Source organism: Acomys minous (genome assembly GCF_964271855.1).
Source record: "Acomys minous genome assembly, chromosome: 14".
NCBI lineage: Eukaryota > Metazoa > Chordata > Mammalia > Rodentia > Muridae > Acomys > Acomys minous.
In genome coordinates, this window is record NC_140496.1 from 57,085,792 (window position 1) to 57,106,487 (window position 20,696).

A 20,696-nucleotide genomic window follows, 5' to 3' on the forward strand; every position below is an offset into this window, starting at 1 on the left:
GTTTTGAATTCTGGAGATCTCTAGAGTTCTCTTGTTCTGCTCCAGACCTGGGCACCTGGAATAGCTTCCTTCTGTAGCTGGTGAATCTCCAAAGCAAGACTTACATTGCCCCAGGGACCTCTGGGCCATCCTGTCCTGTCCTGATTATCTCCTGTGCTATGCACACTATAAGAGTGTTATTACACACACTGTTGGTTTCACACACACAAGTGAGCTATGTGCTTCTCGGAGAAGGAGAAATAATGGTCACAGAAGTGAGATTCTAGTTAATAAGGGACAGAGCATGCAACCAAACTCAAGTTCAACAACAAGCCCTGCATTATAATGACACTCAACCCTTGCTACTCCAGAAACACGACCCTCTTGCTTTTTGTTTAAGTCCATACTATTGCAACTTTTGCTACAGTTAGTTCTAAATGAGTTATGCTATTTCTCTGGGTGGCAGTTTATCAGGGACAGGGACACAAATGCTGCCCAATATTGCAGTAGAATGCTTCAAGTTTTACATTCCACTAAGTTCTTGGTGAACACATGTGAAAACAAAGCAAACATAGTCCTGCAATGAACTTTTGCCAGGTAGTATTCTGACTAAGTTTGTATTAAATCTCATTATCAAGTGTCTTGGTCTCTGTACTGATTCAGAGATTCTTAATATATTTGTCTTTCAGATATAACAAAGGCAGAAGGCAAAGCCTGAAGCCAAAGTCAGTTTGCAAACGGTTGTTCCTCTTGTCCCTCAGCACCAGCATTGTAAAAGGTCCCTTGGGATTAGCACTTAAAATGCCATACATTTAAAACACTTTAGTAATTGTATGAAGGAGTCCTTGGCTGGCTGGCCCACCACACAGATTATGACTAGTAAATAGGAAAGTAACTAGAAAATCAGTTGTGCTTAATATCTAATATGATAACTGGAAAAATGTTTTAAAATTGCGCTCTTCTCCTCCTCCCGGCACTGTGCCCGCCGCCCACCCCGTGCCAAATTTCAAGACCCAAATCTTGTCTTCTGTCGCTCTGAATGAAAGTGAGAGATAAAAAGAATTCCAGAACATTTCAGGCTTATGTCACTACAATGTGCCCACTTAGTGTTCATTAAAAACACTGTGCTTTCAATGCTCTTACATTTCACTTCTTTATTCTACTCCTGAACCTTTAATATTACTTTGTTTTTGTAAAAGAAAATGATGAAGATGGTTTACATTTAATTAAAAAAAAAAGTCTTCAAAGCCCAGGGGAATCCCAGCCACACAGGGATTTCTTGCAAAGGCAATCTTGGCAGGGCCAAGAACGGGTTAACCCTGACTCACTCTCCTCCCCACCCCTTTCTCTCAACTTCCCAGACACTGGACAGCTGTTGAAAAGTATCTGTCAACAAAACTATTACTGTCTTTCCTGGGATCAACACTATGTCCTGGACCCTCAAGGTCAGTGGAACTGCCTTCCGAGCAAGGAGAGGTGAAAGCAGAAAGCTCACAGGACTAACGAAAAGGCAAGCAGCTGGGGCAGGTGGACAGCCTTCTCACCCACCACAGATTCCACAGGGAAAGGTGAGCTCAAAGGTGTGGCTGCCTGGCAAGACAGGCACTTCAAAGAGCTTCTGAAACAGCCTAAATCCTCTGCCCTCTGCCACTTTCCCTTTTCTCCATATCTACACATAAGACAAGAGTTAAGAGTAAATGATTAGCACAGTATGATGAGAATATTGGTAGTATTGGTTTTTTAAAAAAAAGCAATACTGATTATATATTCTGTGTTGTCTTCAGCTCTTTCTATACCTCTATTCCTCAATCTTTCTCGCTCTCTCTCACAAGACATTATCACAAACCATCAGCAACAAAATTTCTTTGAATAGACATAAGAGTTTGACAGAGGAGAAAGCACTTAACAGGAGCGAAGTAGCTTGCTCAGGGGCTATGAGCTGTGGAGCCAAGATCTGAAGCAAATTCTACCTGCTAAGTCCTTGCATTTAATAACTATGTTTCCACCTGTCTTTAATTCTTTTCCACTGTGAGAGGAGGGGTGCCCCAGGAAGGTTTAACAGAGGCAATTCCTGTCTCCCAGAAGGGCTCACAGGGGAGACTTCTGTCACCAGAAAGGTGTGATCCAGAGAGGACTCTCAGAGACACAGCTGACTACTGGCAGGAGATAATCTCTCTGAAAGGCAATATCTCAAGTTATCAAAACCTTAAAAGTAGGGCAGCCTTTGACTCTATCACTTACTAAAAAATAGGAATGATGTTCACAACATTTAGGTAGAGTTATTCATTGGCACTGTTATGCTATCAAAACTCAGGGTTAGGGAGAATCTTACTAAAAAATCAAGGTATCTGTTAAATGAACTGTGCTCAACTAGTAAAAATCCACAAAAAGCTCTTAAGAAAGTGGCTTGACACGTAAATACAGTCATGACCTGTTGCAGTAGTTTTTAAATGATGTGCAGATATTACATTTAAATATTTATGGGTACATTAATATTCCACACTATGTGCCAAGTCAACATGGGTAGGTTTATGCTTATAGTATCATAAAAATCTTAGAATTCTAATAAAGAATTGTAGTCCCAAAGTGCCCATTCCACTAACCCTGGCAGATAATACCTGCATATGAGTGCAGTTCCATCAGAAAGCCCATAACGTCGCATTTTCCCAGTTCCGTGAGTGTTTGTAGAACACACACACTTTACAAACCTGACCTTTGTCAACCTCCACCAGTAGGAGGAGAAACAAATTGAATCCTTGGGAGTGATTGACTGCTCAAAAACCACTTTCTTCCTAACTTTTCTCCTATGAGTTTCTCTTACAAAGAAATATCTTACCTAAACTGAGCTTGAGAAAGTAAGAAGCTACTCTGTGCTTCACCAGTCAGCAGTGATGAGAGGTCTGACATTGCCAGGGAGCACCAGAAGCTGTAACTATTTTTCATTACCACCTTCAAAAGGTTATGTTTGCCTATGTTATTGATGCTGATACCAAGGTAAAAAAAAAAAAAAAAAAAGAAGTCAACGATACATTTATCAGTAGAGAGCTAAGAACCAAACTGGTCCCCCTCCCCCAAATGTCTCTGAGTTAACTTATGTTCTCACTTTATATTGTAGGAATCCCCAAGCACTGAAGTAAAAATTGAACCAAAGGTCAAGAGACTGTTTCAAACTGAATATCTCTGCATACGCTTGGGAATTCTTCTTCATAGTTTGGGGCATCAAATTATGAAGTGGGTACCGGTTAATGCCTCTTTACTCATTCATCCATTTGCTTGTCCATTCATGTGCTCAGCATTCAGCTAGTCGCCAAGCAATAGAGTTTGAGACCAACATCTTCCCCTTAGGCAGTTTCCAGTCTAGCAAGAGGCCTGGAGGATGCAGGAAAAAGGAGGTGGATGTGGGTATGGCAGGAAGGTAAAAGAACACATAGTAAAGGTCAGAGCTCTAAGTAATACTGTGGTTTGGGTGTGGTTTGTACTCCAGGGTCTCAGTGATTAGCATACTGGTCTCTGGTACGGTACAGTTGGAGGTGATGGGGCCCACAGTAAGTAGAGTCTCACTGGATGTCACTGAGGGTGCTGCTTTCAGGAGGGATTAATGGAATTCTCATGGGACTCCAGTTAATTTCTCCCGAGAAAGTTGTTGTATGAGAGGGACCAGTACCTCAGACTCTCTCTGACTGCTTGCCTCCCTGTGTGAGAGGGACCAGTACCTCAGCCTCTCTCTGGCTGCTTGCCTCCCTGTGTGATTGTTCCCGTTCATGTATGTTCCCACCATGATCCCATCACATCCCTGATGTGAAGTGGCCAGTGGGGGCCCTCACCAGAGGTCAAGTCAATAAAGCCACCTGATGCTGGAATTAATCTTCTGTTATACATAAACAGAAGTTGTTCATGGTTGCCCTAGAGAGAGAGGCTTAGCCAGCTTAAGCAAAGATCAGATCATGAGAATTCTTCTAGGTCAAGTTCAAAGTCTGGATTTATGCTCAGGGTCATGGAAAAGCATTGGCAAAACAGTGTAGCATAACCGTTACAAGCCTTAATCATCGAATAAACTGAGAGTTTTAAAGCCTCTGTCTATTCTCACATTTACCTGGCCTGGAAGTATACAAAACTCTCAATATTTGGCTATGTTGTTGGTACAAGGGTGACAAGTCTACTGGATGGAAATAAATAAGCAAAAAGTCTGTGCATGGCTTGCCTGCTGAACCGTTCCTTACAGGATGGGGGCTGGGAGAGGCCATCTGAAGGGTCCAGCTGAGGAGCCAGGCAACTCTGCTGACTCCTGGTGGAAAATGATAACTTCCTCAGCTGGTGGCCCAGACAGCCTTGCTTCTGCCTAGGGCAAGCCTTGCTCTCAGCTCAGCTTTCACCCAGGCATCTCAGAGTCCACCTCCCCTGCAGTGCAGGCCCCTGCTCTTCCTGCCCTTGATTTTGTTCAGAAAACATACAGCTCAGCAAAACCTACTTGCTTGTCATCCTTCGGCTATCTGAGCCAGCAGGGGGACTGGCGGACAACCCCCGGCCCCTGCCCCCTCCGCGACATGGGCCTCATCCTTCTTTCTTTTTCTCTTGCTCATTCGTTCGCTCCAGTTCTTTGGCTCAGGAATCAGGCTTTCCCGATGAGGCAGAGATGAGCTTTCTGAATTGTGTTTATTTGTTGGCGCTCTGGTGTGAAAGTGCTCTCCATCAACTGCATATTAATCTTGTCAGCAGTGTGTATCTGTTTTCCTCTGCCTCCGTCCCCTGGCCTAATTTATGACTTGCCTTTCCCTTGCTTCCTATTGTCACAGTGACAGGGAGTCCTCAGGCCTCAGCCAAATACAAGACCTGTCTTTTCAAGATGAACTGCTGTGAGGTACAAAATTCCTACAGTTTGCCTGGCAGGGCTAAATTTAGAGCAGACCTTCTCCAGTTGGTTCTGTGCCACCTAGGCAAGCTGTGCTGGTGTCCTACGTGTGATACCTGCTGTGTTTGGTCCTATCAACAAATATAACTATGTAATCTAGCCCTGTCTTCAAATGGAAAGGGTTCATGGAACAACTGGCAAACAAGGCAATCACACTGTGCATCTAAATTGCCAACCACAGATACTAATAGCACATATCCAAATTCAGAGGGAAATGGGTCTCAATCCCAGGTTGAACACTTGTCACCTGTATGACTTCCTGTGTGTCCATTTGTAACTAAGAGGTTAATTATTTTTAAAAAATCTGTGAAATAGAGTCTAGTCCATACAGGAGTTATGTGAATTATATACTGGAGTGTTCCCTAGCTCTTGTTATGTAATGTGTAGCAAATACTGAGCACCCTGTGGAAGCAGGGAAGGGTAAGAGGGGAGAACAAATTCCTGGTGTGGCAACATGGAATCATTACGAGAGTTCTCCTCCGTGGTGTTGTTTTGGGGCCCTGCCAATGAACTCTCACCTCGCATTCATTCAGGGTTTCCTATATAATCCAACTCTTAACAAGAGCTGAGCATGTGTTTGAAATCTTGACAAGGCCTGAGTTTGGGCAGCGTTAATTCTGAGGCTAGCTCTGGAATCAGATCAGGGCTCGAATTGTGGGCGTTTCAAAAGCCTGGAGGTGGGTCTTTGAGAATGATGAATCCTCAGGTAGGCATTCCTTACCGTACTAAGTACCTAGAAGATGATGTCATAAGCTCAGGCTGAGGGCACACACCCGTCTTGGTTTTCTCTGCAGTGAAGGGCAACCTGTGCTATTGCTCTGGTCAGCATCTATGGCATACGTTGTCATCAAGGGCCTGAATGAGAGATAGCCCAACATGCGAAAAAGCAAATCTTCCCAAGGAGTTATGGAAGATTACCATCTACCTTCTACTCAAGGGCCCAATCCCTTTCCAGGAAAATAGAGCTCTACCCGAGCCCCAGGCCACAGTTCCAAACTATGGCATATTAATACTTCCATGGAGCCCCTTCTCATCTCAGCATTTCTGTGAAATTCCTACAATCCATAGGGATTCAGATAGCCCTTGAATGATGATAGTCCTTCATTTAAAGCGCAGAAGCAACCGCAGTGTTTTTCAGCTGCACATGTGTGCCAGGCAGACAGGGGCCTGGCAGCTGATGTTGGGAGGGCCTGTGTCTCACTGACAGTTTCTACCTAATATACTTACTCATCATTTGGGTCTCTGTATAGAGCGTCCTGATGGAGGAAGTCTCTGTTGACCTTGCTAATGTGTCTCTTGAGCACCTTCTGCTCTTCCCCATCAAAGCACTGGTCTTTGTCTTCACTCTGTCCAAGGCCCCAGCACGCAAGATGAAGTAATAGCTGCAACCATATGTGTTCCATTCATCACTTACTGCAGTTCCCTAGTATAGTGCCTGTCCTGAGATTTTATATATATATAATCACACACACATATATATTGGAGGTGGGGGTGGGGGACAGAGAACACAGTGATTAGACTGTATGAGGATGAAGTCAGCCAGTCTTTCACATCTGACCTTAGGATGCTAGCTCCAAGTAATGATGCCCTACCTGTGTCACTGCATGTCAGAGGTGTCAGAATCAAAGGGTCTGATCATGGGTTCCACTGAGAAGGACATGACGGATTTGGAAGTCTGTGGGATTTTTGTATCTTCAGCATTAACCTCGGGATGCTCCTAGCTTGTGCAAGAGATTTTATTTTCATCCCAAGCATTAAATAATGATTCTGATGTGGCTTTCAAAATTTAAGCCTTCAAAACCATAATTACTTTTCAATTTTCCAATTCTGATGAGGCCTTCCTATGGACAGAATTATAAAAAGTAAAAGATACTGTTTTTTTGCAGGTTTTCAGGGAGAAACACTTGAGAAGTAAATTAGTGCAAGAAAACAGTGACAGTTGAAGACCCAAGTTCAAAGTGGTGTCATTAGATTAATTCCTTCCCACACCAGAAGCTTTAGGCATCACAAGTTATCTAATCACAAAGTGTTTTTAACTTTACTGCCCATAAAACTGTAATAATAAATGCTATATTGGTAGAATTGATGATCAGATTAAAAATGGCCTATATGTAAGTGCACATAGTAGGTGCTCAGTAAAGAGCATGTTTTTTTCATTTATGGAGCAAAAGAAAGGTGAGGTATACTCAGCCCCTTAGCCATCCAGACCCAGTGCAGCCTGAAGGAAAAGCCCAGGCTAGGGCTTGAGGTAACCTAAAGCTCTGGATTCCTGGGATGGCAACGTGCGGACACCATGGAGATGTCTGACTACAGGACTTAACACTGATTTGTGCAACTTGCCGGCTGCCCAGAGTCCAAGAGCTTCCTCAGTCCAGGGTATATCTGGCTGAGAGTGGTAGCCAACACTTCTCTGCACAGGAGAGACACTCAAGGAGTAACCCAGCTCTAGCTGCCCCTTTGTGAGAAAAAAAGACAAATTCCCAGGAGTCTCGAGCCATACCAAGAACACTGACAGACTCCAGTTTGCCCATCTGTGTTAACTGGTAGCTTTTCCTGTCATACCTTCAAACCCTGGATTCTAAAGGTTGTTTTACTACAGGAGGTTCAAGTCACACATAGTCTGTCTGCTCAGCTGAGACCTCCAGGGACCTCAGAGAGCCATATCCTGTCTCAAGAGTACCCTGAATCCATGTCTTATGACCTCCAAGAGGAATCTACCGGGCACAGTTGATTTTAATCCACCCCACCACATCCACTGTTTATATAGATGTTTACAGGGTTGAAGTCAGAGTATGTGTACAACTTTAAATCTTGCTTTTTTAAATTGAATATAGTAAACACATTATGTGATTTAATTTTTTGATAAATTTTTGTTTTATGGCAGTAAAGCATAATAACTATTGACATGTTCCTACTACTGAAAATAGAAGGCATCACCACTCTTTGTCCATGCCCCCTTTTCTCTACTGTAGCCATCAAGGGGCAAGCTTAGCTTCACCTGGGAAGCTAGAGGAAGTAATCACATAGGACATCAAATTAGTCTCTGGGGACCCTACACAGGACCTCCCAACAGTCTCTGGGGACCCTACACAGGACCTCCCATCAGTCTCTGGGGACCCTATCTCTGGCCAATGCTTTGGATCTCATTCTCTCCTGGCTTTCACAGACTGTCCCCTGAAGAGCGTTTCCTGAACAGGCCTGGTGACAGAAAACAAGCACCTTGGGGAAAACTAAGGCTGCACTGCACAATACATACTGTAGAGTCCTATAAAAGAAACCTAGTCGTTTACCTGGGGTTTATATGAGCTTTTCCAGAATTTACCTCCCACCAGTTACTCTCATCCTCACGCCAACACTGAGTAGATGGGACCTTTACACACGCTGAACATTCAGCCACATTGTGTTTTAGCCTGCACATGTTTGGATCTGTCTAGACCACCTCTGCCCATTTCTTCTCCTTCCATGCTATCCCTTGAGTCATTTTTAGTCTTCTTGGGCCTCTGTTTTTGAGATATAATTAAAGGCAAAGAGTTGAAGTTATAAAGAATGGTACCACATCTTCATTTAGTGTTATTTTTGACCCAGTAGGGAATTAGCTATGAGGGTTCACCAGAATACTCATGCACCAAGGAGACCAGGGGTGAGTCAATGCAGACACGCAAATGGAAAAGCCATTCCCAGAAAGGAAAATCAAGATCATAAAAAGAGCAGCAGGGGAGCCAAAGTAGAAGTAAATTCCAAGTCCAAAAGGAGTGGGTGTGGGAGGCCAGAAGCTGAGGAGCAGCGCTATCAAGGGACTAGACTTCAGGTTTTAGGCAACAAGAAATGCACCCAGTGTCTAAGTGGCCAAGGAAATGAATCATGATGGCAGGACCTAGGCGGGGGATCTGGCCAACATGAGCCAAGGGTAGACAGACCCTAGAGAATGCCCAAGAAGTGTCCTGGCTTATTTGGGGACAGTCAGTCTGTAGTAGCTTTTACATCACAGTGAAAAATCCCTTTCCTTCCGTCTACTGTCAGAGGAAGGCACCACTGAAGCATGGCAAACTAACCCCTTCATCCCCAGCCAGCATTTGACAAGGGTTTCATCTTACAGAAAGTCCTAAATGCAAAAGGTTGTTAAACTTAGAATACACACATACACAGGGGGCAGGCAAGCTTGCTATTTACTCAAAAAGTATTGTCTGATTAAAGGCGGAAAGGAGCTTGATGCTTTAGGTTGATAAATGGAGTTATTGTTTATATGTTGTAGCCTTGCCCTAAGGAAAGAGTGGGTAGAGGGGTGCTTGGTGATAGGAAAAACCAACAAAGAGACAAGTAGACTTGTGCTGCTGACTGTAGTTGTCTTCCTATAGGGAAGCCCAGAACAAACTGCTTTGCATGGGCAGGACCACAGCAGGTCCATTTGTGAGATTCCCCCGACCTCTTCCCCCAGCAAGAGATAGCAGCTTTCTGAAGAAGGACCCTGGAATACTACTTGCAGTGACTCGGAGGCCAATATCAGGCTCCTGAATCCTAGCACAGGGTTCTGAGCTAAGCACACAGTTCCTACCGAGCTCATAAAGACTGTGAAATGAATGTCATTGTGACACAACAAAACAAAGGAGAGTTTGGGGGTGTTGTTTATTTGTTTGTTTGTTTGTTTAACGAAAGCTCTAGTTATTGATTGCTTTGATTTTTCCCTTTTCATAAGAATCAGGAGTTATTTTGCCAAGTGAGGAGACCCACAACATTACAAGAAGGAAATAAGTCAACCAAGTCTGGGCTATTGCCTGGGATGCCCTGGTGTAGAGAAAGCCCACGTCAAGCACTGTACTTGAGACCAAGAACAACAGGCATTTACGATCGAGCCTGCATTCAATTCAGGTCAAAGGAGGATAGAGCGCAGGGAATCAGGGCTGAGGTTACAGAACATGATGTGATTACGATGGCGCTCACCCCGTCATGTCCAGCCTTCCCAGCTGGCAGTGGGCATTCTGAAATTCCCTTCCTTTGGCATGTGGAGCCTTCATCACATGAGCTCCCGATGGGGACATCCCCACAGCATGGCCTATTACTCCATGTTCTCATAAAAGCAGCGTGGTGCGCTGTACTCGTCTTTCCATCAACAAGAGGAAAACTGTACCCCCGGGGCTGCAAGGGATTGAGTGTGCGCAAAACACAAGGCCTGGTGCACGGTTAGAGAAAGTCTTGTGCTAAATTCCTCAAACAAGTCATGTGGTTCTGGCCTAGGTCCCTCTTTCTTTCTGCCAAGAGAAGTAGAAAGAGATAATAAAAAATTAAGCCTGCTAATCCTACCCAGAACTACCCAAGACTACTTTGGGGTAGGGACACACATATCAGTCCTCAGAGATGCATATGGGTGCGTTTTGTTAATCCCCACCACTGCGTGTCAGGGATAACTGATCTATGACTAAAAATAGCGTGAGGACAGCAATACTAGCCATCTGGGGCTGACCTGAGGACACAGTGGAAAACTTGACAACAGCACAGTAGAACTGTCCTGGCCCAAGGCCACAGGCTCAAGGGCGAGAGGTCAGATTCATGTGCTGGGGAAGTGTGATTGACAGCTCACCTCCCAGAGTGTGTTTCGGCGGTGGTAATCCTCTAGTGCTTTTGGGCACCTTCTGAGTGATGTGGGAAGAGGTTAGACCTGCAGGTCCAATGGTGTAGGTCATGGGTGTTCCCCAGGAATAGTTTACAGTTGAGTGACATTAAAGAGAGCTAGGAAAATAAAATAAAAGTAAACCTGCCTCAACCCATTAACTTGACTCTGAAGTTTTGTCTCTAGTACGTACATGAACTGAGAATGCATCTGGATCCATAAAAGTGAAGGTTCAAGCATTTTCTCAGCCATGGGTGAGTCTTTGGATGGAAGGGTAGAAGAGAAAGAACTAGAAATGGTCAGCAAGGACATTTACCAGTTTGTCCAAATTAGTCCCATGTAGTTAGTAGTGTTGAATATTTCTGATACTATTTTCTGTGTCCTACCACCATATGCCTACCACCAGGATGGACTTTATCATCATGGACCCTTTGATTCCAGGCCCTCACCCTACATAATTGTTACGTGCCTACTCTAGGCTGGACCTTGTACAAAGGAACCTTCTCCAGGCTGCCTTCTGCGGTTGTTAGAGTGATCTCTTTTGTTTATCTTGCTTTGTGTACATGAGGTTTTTGCCTGCATGTATGTCTATGCACCTCTTGTGTGTTTGATGCCTGCTAAGTCAGAAGATGTCATCAGATCCCCGGGAACTGGAATTACAGAAGGGTATGAGCTACCATGTGGGTGCTGGGAACTGACCCCTGGTCCACTGGAAGAGCAAACAGTACATCCTTAACTGCTGAGCCACCTCTCCAGCCCTGTCACTGTCATCTTGCCCAAAATACATGTAGTAGAAGATAATTCGGAGGAATAGTGCCAGGCATTCTTGAAAAGAAGGCTCCACACGACACGCCACTAGAGTGGCAATGGGCGACCACAACCCAGAGTGACAGGGACATTTTCCTTATGCATACCAAAGTCCTGGATATTATTAGGAGAGACTAAGGCCTCATTTAATGTCTGGGAATATATAGGCCTAGGTCCTTGAACAAAGTATTTAAAAAAATTTCTGTCATAGCTCACGCCTCTTGTCTCAGGCCATAGTTCTTATAAAGCACTCTAACAGCTTACTTTAAAATTCTTTAATTCAATCAAATTAAAAGGCATATATTTCTGTCGCCAATCAAACACCAATGATAAATTTTGAGAAAGAGTGGGACTCTGGGGTGTGTGTGGAGTTTGTGTGTATGGGGGGGTGTTACACAATTGTGCACACATGTTTTCTAGTGAGAACACTATCAAGCATTTACTGAAATAACCTGGAACTCTGGGGAAATCTCAAGGGTGAGGTACAGACTTCCGGGCCGTTTGTTTGTAGAGTAGTGATGTTTGAAATGGCAAGAGTCGAGAGGATGAGGTGCTAGAGGACAAGAGCAGTGTGCACTCTCCTAATTCTTCCCCCTTAGCTCCACAGATGAGCCGCCCCCCTACCCACATGCTCCCCTTTCCAACAGGTTCCAGCCTTCTCAAGATTCTGGGATGAACCTTGACCATAGGGGAATTTAAGAAGCTCTGGGTCCTTTTGAAGAATGTATCCAAGGGGCTGATGGGTCAGCATTAAGAGTACTTTCTAATCTAGCAAGGAACCCAACATTGGTGGCCAGAACCCCTACCAGGCAGTTCCCAACATCTGTAACTTCAGCTCCACAGGGCCAACTGTCTTTTTTCCTGGCCTCTGTGGGAATACACATCACACACAGGCCTACACGAGTGTGCATGTGTGCAACTGCCCATACACATGCATGCACATACACACAAATGCACAAATACAAATAGAAATTTAAATCATATATATATACATACATACATACATATATTTAAGATCAAGCCAGCCAAAATCCCAGCCTGGAGTAGGACAGGAGTCATGGAGTCCCACGCCCAGCTCAGGCGCTTTGATCAGCTGATAGTTGCATGGAGAAGAGTGAGTTTATTTACAGACACCTCCCCCAATAGGCTCCCAGTGCTCCCATGGGTTGTCTTGTGCATGGGCACATCCTGATAGTGCTAAATTGGGAGGGGAATTATAAGGGAGTTAGGGGAGGAGTTACAGGGGAGGGAATGGAGGGTGGATTTGGCACATTGCATATATGTATGGAATTTTCAAATAGTGTGTGTGTGTGTGTGTGTGTGTGTGAGAGAGAGAGAGAGAGAGAGAGAGAGAGAGAGAGAGAGAGAGAGAGAGAGAATATGCATTTATTTCTGCAATTAATCCAGGGTGTGACTCAGGACAGGAAGGAGGGTCTCTCTGCCTTGTTCTCCCATATGATAATCTTTCCAGGATGTCAGTGCAGTGCCTGCTCAGCCAGGAGGCATCAGCAGTATGTTAACCATGCAGGGTCCACATGGAGTGATTGGACAAGATCAAGGGTGGACTTGTGACCCTAAACAGAAATGAGCTCTGAGCAGAACAGCAGACATAAGTACAAAGCAACAGATATAGAAACCACCAGATACATCATAAAAAAATTAAAAAGGAACAAAGCATAAACACAGGAGCACCTGAAAGTACCCACACTCATAGCCATCAGAACTTTCTAGTATTGATCAAAGTCTAAGAAGCTAGGTACTCTTGAATCTTGTAGAGGAAGTACACCTTCAGTCATTCTTAGAGAGAAAGTTAATATTATTTCAAATCTCTTAAAGATAGCTATATTCCTTGGTCATTTTAGTTCATCATTAATTGTTTAATCCAAAAAGGTGAAGGGCCTTCTGTAAGGAGAGTAATCTCATTGAAGAGATAGCAGAAGGGAAGATGAACAGAGAAATACAACCTGTTGCTAAAATAAGATACAATGATGCACAGGATGATGTTAAGTATGGCAGGAGTTTCCTCCCACACAGCTCTGGCTCTTTCACATCCCCTTCTCCAGGCCTGCTCACATGTGCTACCACCCAAACCTGGTCTATATACTAAACACATTGACAAAGATAGCCATCTCTTCTCTTGTAACTTGCTTCCTGTTTCTGAACTAAACACCATGAACAAATGAAGTTTGAGGAGGGAAGAGTTTATTTCACCTAAGAGCTAAGAGTCAATTGCTAAGGGAAGCCAGACAGGAGCTCAAGGCAGGAACTCAAGCAGAAACCATCGAGGAGCACTACTTGCTGGCTTGTACCCCATGGTTTGCTCAACTAGCCTTCTTATGTCACTCATGACCACCCAACCAGGGAGGACACTGCCACAGTAATTGAGCCCTCTTACTTCAATCATAACCAAGAAAATGTCCCACAGGCTTGCCCCCAGGCAGCCTGAGAGAGGCAGTGCCTCAGCTGAGATTCCCTCTTTCCATATAGGTCTAGATTTGTGTTTAAGATGACAGACACTAAGGAGAACAGCTCCCTTTTGTTATGCTCTACTTTTCTCCCATGGACATCTTAACATGTTATAAAATTAATTTGTCCTTTTACCTCAATGGCATCCTCCACAGGGCTGCGAATTCTTGTCGAATTTTCTTATTAGTTTACCCACAATGCCTAGAAATCTAAGCCACACATAGTGTTTTTCAGTTCTGGGGTTCCATTGGTAAAAGCTGTAGAATGTTCTGCTCCATGGATGTCATCTGTGGTGACAAGCAGACTCATGGATTTAGAAAAGAGAGGCACAGGGGGTTGGGGAGGGAGGTGGCCCATTCTTGGCATGGGGGAAAGGGGTAGAGTGTGGTATGGGAGGATGGGGTGACGACAGAGATGCCCACTCATGGTTAGATAACAGGCTGTTCCAAGTTCATCCTCTAAATCTAAACACACTGTGTCCATATTTAAGAGGGTTGGCCAAGGAATGGCTGCCACTCCCATGAACTGATCTTTCTAGAGTCTCTTGCTGTATCTTCCCATGAATCCCTCAAGCTTTCATCTACTTTTCCTCTTCCCACCTCTTTCAGGTGTTTGTGGCTCACTCCCCTACCTTACAGAGATAGCCATCTCCAAGAGGCAGTCACCACACTGGTAGGTTTTCTAAAGGAGAGACACATGTAAATGGTCACTTTGAAGCTAAAATTCTGTTTAAATTCTGAAAGAATTAAATAAATAAAACGTCAGGAGTAATGGCTGCCTAACCTCATGGCAATCCCTGGCACCTACATGGTGGAAGGAGAGAACTGACTTCCACAAGTTGTACTCTGACATGGCATGCTCACAGTAAACAAACAAATAAGTAAACAATAGACTTTTTTAAAAGCCTTGGTGAAGACCTGTTGTTACCTGTGTATAAGAATCCATTACCTTTTCTGGGGCATAGCTCCCATGCAGGGAAAGCTGGCTTAGCTGGCCAGTCTTTCCTTGTATACTTCCTCTCTGGCACGGAGGAATGAAGAGCATGTTGTCAGTTCATGACAGAATGCAGCCATTCCCTGAGAATGGGCAAACCAAGGGATTTGTTTTCCGAAAACGAGGAGCTGATGTGTCAAGTTCTGACATCAGGTGAGCGAAATAACCAGAGGTCACAACACAGGTCAACTCTCTCACTTAGAAACTTAGGTGAACCAGCCAAGCTCTCACTGGTCTTCGGGCCCCTGTCACACTGGAGTTGTAAACTGACTTAACTTACTCATCTGTGGTCAATTAAATCTCAGCACACTGAGTCCAGCAATGGGTTTCATGCCCCCCATGAATGGCACTGAAGATAGCCCTCCAAATTCAGTTTACCTGGCTTTCTACACTATTAAAAGGCAGAGAGGAGCCAAGGCGATCCGTTTGTTCAATGCCTGGACAAGAGGGAGATTTTAAAGCTCTGAACAATGTCAAATTATGTCTGCCTGTCAACGAAATCGGCCCTAGAGAAAGGCCCATCAGAGCATGTCAGCACCCGGGATGAGAGATCTGTCAGCTGCTCAAAATGAAAAGGAAGAATGAGAATTCCTTTAAAAATAGAATTTTCCATCTTCTTAAGGGGTCTCCATCTGGAAGATCTCACAATATTTGACTACTTAATTATATATCTGTAATTATATTTCTACACTTGACTCCACTGAAAGGACACTAACGTTTCTCTCATACAGTGCTGAATGTAATCGTCGACTGAAGAGGAAGCTGACACTGAATCTCTGTATTGGTTGGGCTTCTCCAGAGCAATGGAACCCATAGGGTGCATGTGTACATATTCAAGTGGCTTAGCATGAAGAATTGCTTCCTGCTATTTAGGAGACTGAGAAGACACATGACATGCTGGAGCCCCTGGAATGCCAGTGTGATCCCTCCGAGACCCAGAGAGTCAACAAGTTCCTGGTCAAGGGCAGAGGGACAGCAATGCCACAGCTCTCGGACACATCTGGGTACCAATGTTCCACTAAAGGTGATCCAAAAAACCAAGCATCAGAGACACACTGCACAATTTGCAAAGGAAATTCCAAGACTATCATATGAGGCTTGATCACTCCCCTACATTAAGGATATAAAAGGTCAACAGGTATATATTTGGGCAGAAATATCTTTGAAAGGCTACTTTGTCTTCAGTCCAAATATAGAGAGGGGGATTTTTAAAGAGACAATATGACATCTTCATGTGTGTTCTGGGAAGTCTGGGGGGCTATAATGGCCTATTGGTTGCCACACACTCAACTGATGAATACAAGTGAAAAGACGAAGAGCAGAAGGCTTCTGTGTGAGAATAAGATACACTTCTAGAGTCAGGGGGAGGTATTGTGCATTTCGTATGAGAAAGACAATCGGAGGGATCTGTGTGGAAGGGAAGTCAGACCACAGGAAAGCTCCAGTTGGATTTGATGAATGTTTAAAGGCATTCAAGAACTCAAATATAGTGCCTGATAAAGGAAACACGGAAGAGGGAACCCTTGTGACAACTGGAGGTGGAGGGTCACCTGTGGACTCAAAAGCACTCAGGAGTGGTATCCTTATTTAAACTTCTGCCAAGTCCTCTGACTATTGACCCTGGGATACCCCAGACTTGCTCCACTCTGAAGGGTTAATGACCTAAAAGCCTCATGCAGGCAGAGGAAAGTTAACTTACTGATAATACCTATGGGGTGGGCTGCTAGCACTGGAATGCTTCTGGTAAGAGCGATATGGCAACTTCCACTGGTTTCTAGCACTTTGAAGCTGCAGTGAACAGACCTACAGATGGACTCTGCCAGCCCCACAGCTCCTTCTTCTGCCCTGTACAGCCCCAAGCTCTCTGCACCACGATGCACAGTCCCCACTCTCACTGCCCTCCAATTGTTCTGATTAAAAGACAAGTCGGTTCCCACCAGAGTACCAGTCTTCTCTCTCTTTTATTTCCACATCTTCTCTATCAATCTTGGTTTAACACTCTGTCTCTGTCTCTCTGTGTCTGTCTTTGTCTCTCTGTCTATCTTTGTCTCTGTCTCTCTCTGTCTCTCTGTCTCTCTGTCTCTGCCTCTGTCTGTCTGTCTGTCTGTCTGTCTCTCTCTCTCTCTCTCTCTCTCTCTCTCTCTCTCTCTCTCTCTCTCTGTCTCTCTGTCTCTCTCTCTCTGTCTCTGCCTCTGTCTGTCTGTCTGTCTGTCTGTCTGTCTGTCTCTCTCTCTCTCTCTCTGTCTCTGTCTCTCTCTCTCTCTCTCTCTCTCTCTCTCTCTCTCTCTCTCTCTCTCTCTCTCTCTCTCTCTCTCAGGCAGTTGTTCTCAACCTGTGGCCCATGACCCCATCGGGAGTCACATATCAGACATCACATATCAGATATTTACATTATGATTCGTAACAGTGGTGAACTTATATCTATGAAGGAGCAATAAAATAATTTTATGGTTGGAGGTCACCACAACATGAACTGTATTAAAGATTCACAGCATTAGGAAGGTTGAGAACTACTGCTGTAAGGCATTTTATTATCATTAGTGTCTCTCTCTGTGTGTGTGTGTGTGTGTGTGTGTGTGTGTGTGTGTGTGTGTATCTAGGTAATGAATGTGTGTAAGTGAATGCCACAGTACATGTGTGAAAGCCGAAGGACAGCTCTGTGTGGTAGTGTCTCCTTTCACTTTCACACGGGTTGTAGACCTTGATCTTGGCTCTCCAAGTATATGCAACAAGAGCCTTTATCCATTGAACCATCTCACTGGGCCCTGGGGATTTTTGTCCACATTTTCCTATAAATCTTCATCTTCTGTGATATCAGAAGTGTTATACGGTGCAGCATTTTGAAAGTACGTTTTACAGCACTCTATTCAATCAGCAGGGATTTGGGCAAATTGATGTTGGAGGAGTTAGGGACAGTCTTTCTCCAAGAAACACTTCTGGCATCAGTCAACTTCCTGCTTTGAATTTGGAACCATCTCTTCTAAGGATTCACTTTCTTTGACTTAGTTTAACTGCTTGGAAAGTGAGAGGCAATTGTTTCTCATGTACCTCTGTAACAAACTTAACAAGTCCTTCATCTCTTTCTGCTTGTGAACTAGTGATGTTTAAATAACAAAAATAGCTAAGTTTCCCAAGACATTCATATCTAAAAGTTGATTGTTTGACAACCACGCTTGTCTCTAGTTTTAATTTATGTATGACTCCTGGTCACACTGCAGTCTGTCAACATTTGCACTTGCCTTTCATCCCCAGGCAAAGGTTTTTGCAAATAGGCCATTGCTAAACTCTCTTTCCTCTTCTCCCCGATGCCCACAAAACCCAGCCAAAACCTTTGGCTCCTGGTAGCTCTTAGAGAACTCCCATCTCCGTTTCCACTGGCTGATACACAAATTAACATATGACCTACTTTTAGTCAAGGAGATATGAGGGTGGTGTTTTTGCCAGAGCTTTAGAAAATTATTTTTCTTCTGTCTTCAAAGAAAGCGAAAGAAGGCTTTTCCTCTGTAGCCCTGTATTAGGAGGAAAGTAGAGTCAGCGGCTACCAATGCCCATCCCTTTGCACTGAAAGGAAATGAGAGCATGAAGCAGACAGGGCCACCTGCAGGACACAGGTAAAGCTCAGAACCGCTGGCAGCAGCTCCGGGTCTCTGATGAACAGCTGAGGGCTGTCTAATATTTGATCTAGTGAGAGTTGAGGTGGATCCTTGAACGATGCCCAGGTAGCAGGAGTCATACCTGTGGTGAAGCACATCCTCACAGACAGAAACCTCTTCTTTTTAGTTGATCAGAACCATTCTGTGCGCCTACTGCCCTCAGTCATTGCTGACACTATATATTCCTAATTGTCAGGAGGATGGACCAAAACTTACTTGATGCTTTCTCTGGTTTTTGCAAGATGAGATCCAGCAAAACATCTCCACGATGGATTCCACCATCAGTATTTTATCCTGGCTCTCCCAATTCCATGATCCACTTCAGTAGAGAAATAAGTCACTACAGAGAGGGGTGGACACTGCCTCACCAAACTCTGAATTTGAGTCGACTTTATCATTAGTTAATGAAATCATTGTTTGTATTATCCTTCAAGTTGTTGTGACTTTGACTGTAGTGACAACTACACATGGCGTGAGTGGGTGCATGATTACACATGGCAACAATAGTTGCGTGAAGTGATACAGACTTAACATTTTAACCTAAAACATGTAAACTCAGCTTCGGCTTTCTGACTAAACTTGAAGGAAACATTTTTATGATTAAAGTCTTTTTGGCCCTTCATTTCTCTTTCTATTGTTTTCCCCCTCTTCCTAGTGCTTCACATATAAGATATGTCCTGATTTTTCTACCATGTGTCAAGCATGACTGAGGTGAAGGAAATTGCAGATTGACACTCCCCCACCTGAAAGCCCCCAGAGCTCACCTGGCCTGGCAGACAGTCAGACTCACTGTGAAAGCACGGGGCAGGGTGGGGATGGGGGAGTAGGGGGAGCTGGGGAGGGGGCAGGGAGGAGTGGAGAGGAGCCTATGCCACTGCAGAGGAGAGGAAGGCAGCCATCCTCCAGGCCTTTCTGGGTGTGATTTCAGTTACTACTTTGATGTTCCTGTTCATGGGGTGGCCCCCAAACTCTTTCATGTCTAATATGATCTGAGTCTTACTCTCTCCTTTAGCATGGCTCTTGTGAATTTGAGCACCCCCTTCCTTGCTCTTCTGTGTACCTATTCTTGTTCTTGTTTGTAAATCTTCCTGCAAATACTTTACCCCCAGTGAACCTTTTTGGGAAGACAATTCTGTTACTGTTGACCTCACATGATGGGATGCCCCCTCTACTCTGTGTAGGCATGCAAGTACAGAACAAGGATATGCATGTTTACAGAAGGGGGGGACAACAGATAGATCTGGTGGGGGCCAGTAAGCAGATTGATAAGGGAGCTTGAATGTCATTACAGTTGCTCTCGCCTCCTATGACTGAGATAGCCTTCTGGACTGATAGAAGGTATTTTAGTCTACCTGAATAAAAGAAAAGAGTAAACCCAGTGCTAATGAATCCACTTCATGACAGGCACAGTGCTGCTACGTTCCACAGCTTTGTGAGCTGTCAAGCGTTCTGCTGTTTCAAACTGCCTCCCGTCTAGGAACTTGCAGAACTGGCTCTATTCAAGACTGTCTGACTCCAAACTTATCTTTGACTTCCCTTCCCTACAGCAAACATCTCTGTGCATCTACCCTGTTCCTGGCCTCAGGCAGCCATGTTTATTCAGAACTGCAAGTGTAAAATTGATGACATAACCACACAATGGTGTCTATGGGATATTACAGGAGGATTAAAGTATTATCAACAAATCGAGAACTAGTACAGTTTGCTCAGCCTGGGAGTGTTTTCAATTAATTTGTAATTAAATAAAGGAAGCAATTTACTGGGTCTTGGAGGAGTCAAGGCTGTGGAAGGTTTATCTCATCTGTCTCAGCTGTGCATTCCTTCGGCACCGGCTCATTGTTTAGATCACAGCCATGACACATGATCTGACCTATAGGAGAAACTCAATAAAACATCAATATTTTTCTTCCTTTAACCCATGGTGCTGTTGTGACTTAAGAACTCTGTCTGGAAGAGGCTCCACCATGAGTCAAGATCAACTGGTCCAGCTTTACTTCTCTCTCAGCTGTTCTTGCCAGCAAGCCCGGCCATGCTAGAAGTGATCACACTAGTTTTGTCTAAGGGGGAAAATAAGTGGATACCACAGGTTGAGTTGCTTAAAATGTCTATGTACCAAGATTTGTAGACACTGTGTTGGCTGCTTTCCATGATGGTCTGACATAATTTATCTCTCCTGATCATCTTGAAAAGTGGGCGCCATTATCCCATTTCTCGGATGAGTGAATTCAGTGTAGATGATGATAAGATGGGACTAATACTAAATTCTGGTTCTCCACCAAGGCTG

The 20,696-nt window shown here is 44.3% G+C and overlaps 1 long non-coding RNA gene across 1 annotated transcript in view; it reads left to right on the plus strand.

Annotated features, from left to right (window-relative positions):
* Window positions 1-20,182, plus strand: part of LOC311583031 — a 39,251-nt gene extending 19,069 nt beyond the window's left edge. The window contains exons 3-4 of the long non-coding RNA XR_014774363.1: window positions 1,341-1,547; window positions 19,960-20,182. This is a non-coding gene — a long non-coding RNA (uncharacterized lncRNA). The remainder of the gene's footprint in view (window positions 1-1,340; window positions 1,548-19,959) is intronic.
* The last annotated feature ends 514 nt before the right edge of the window (window positions 20,183-20,696 follow it).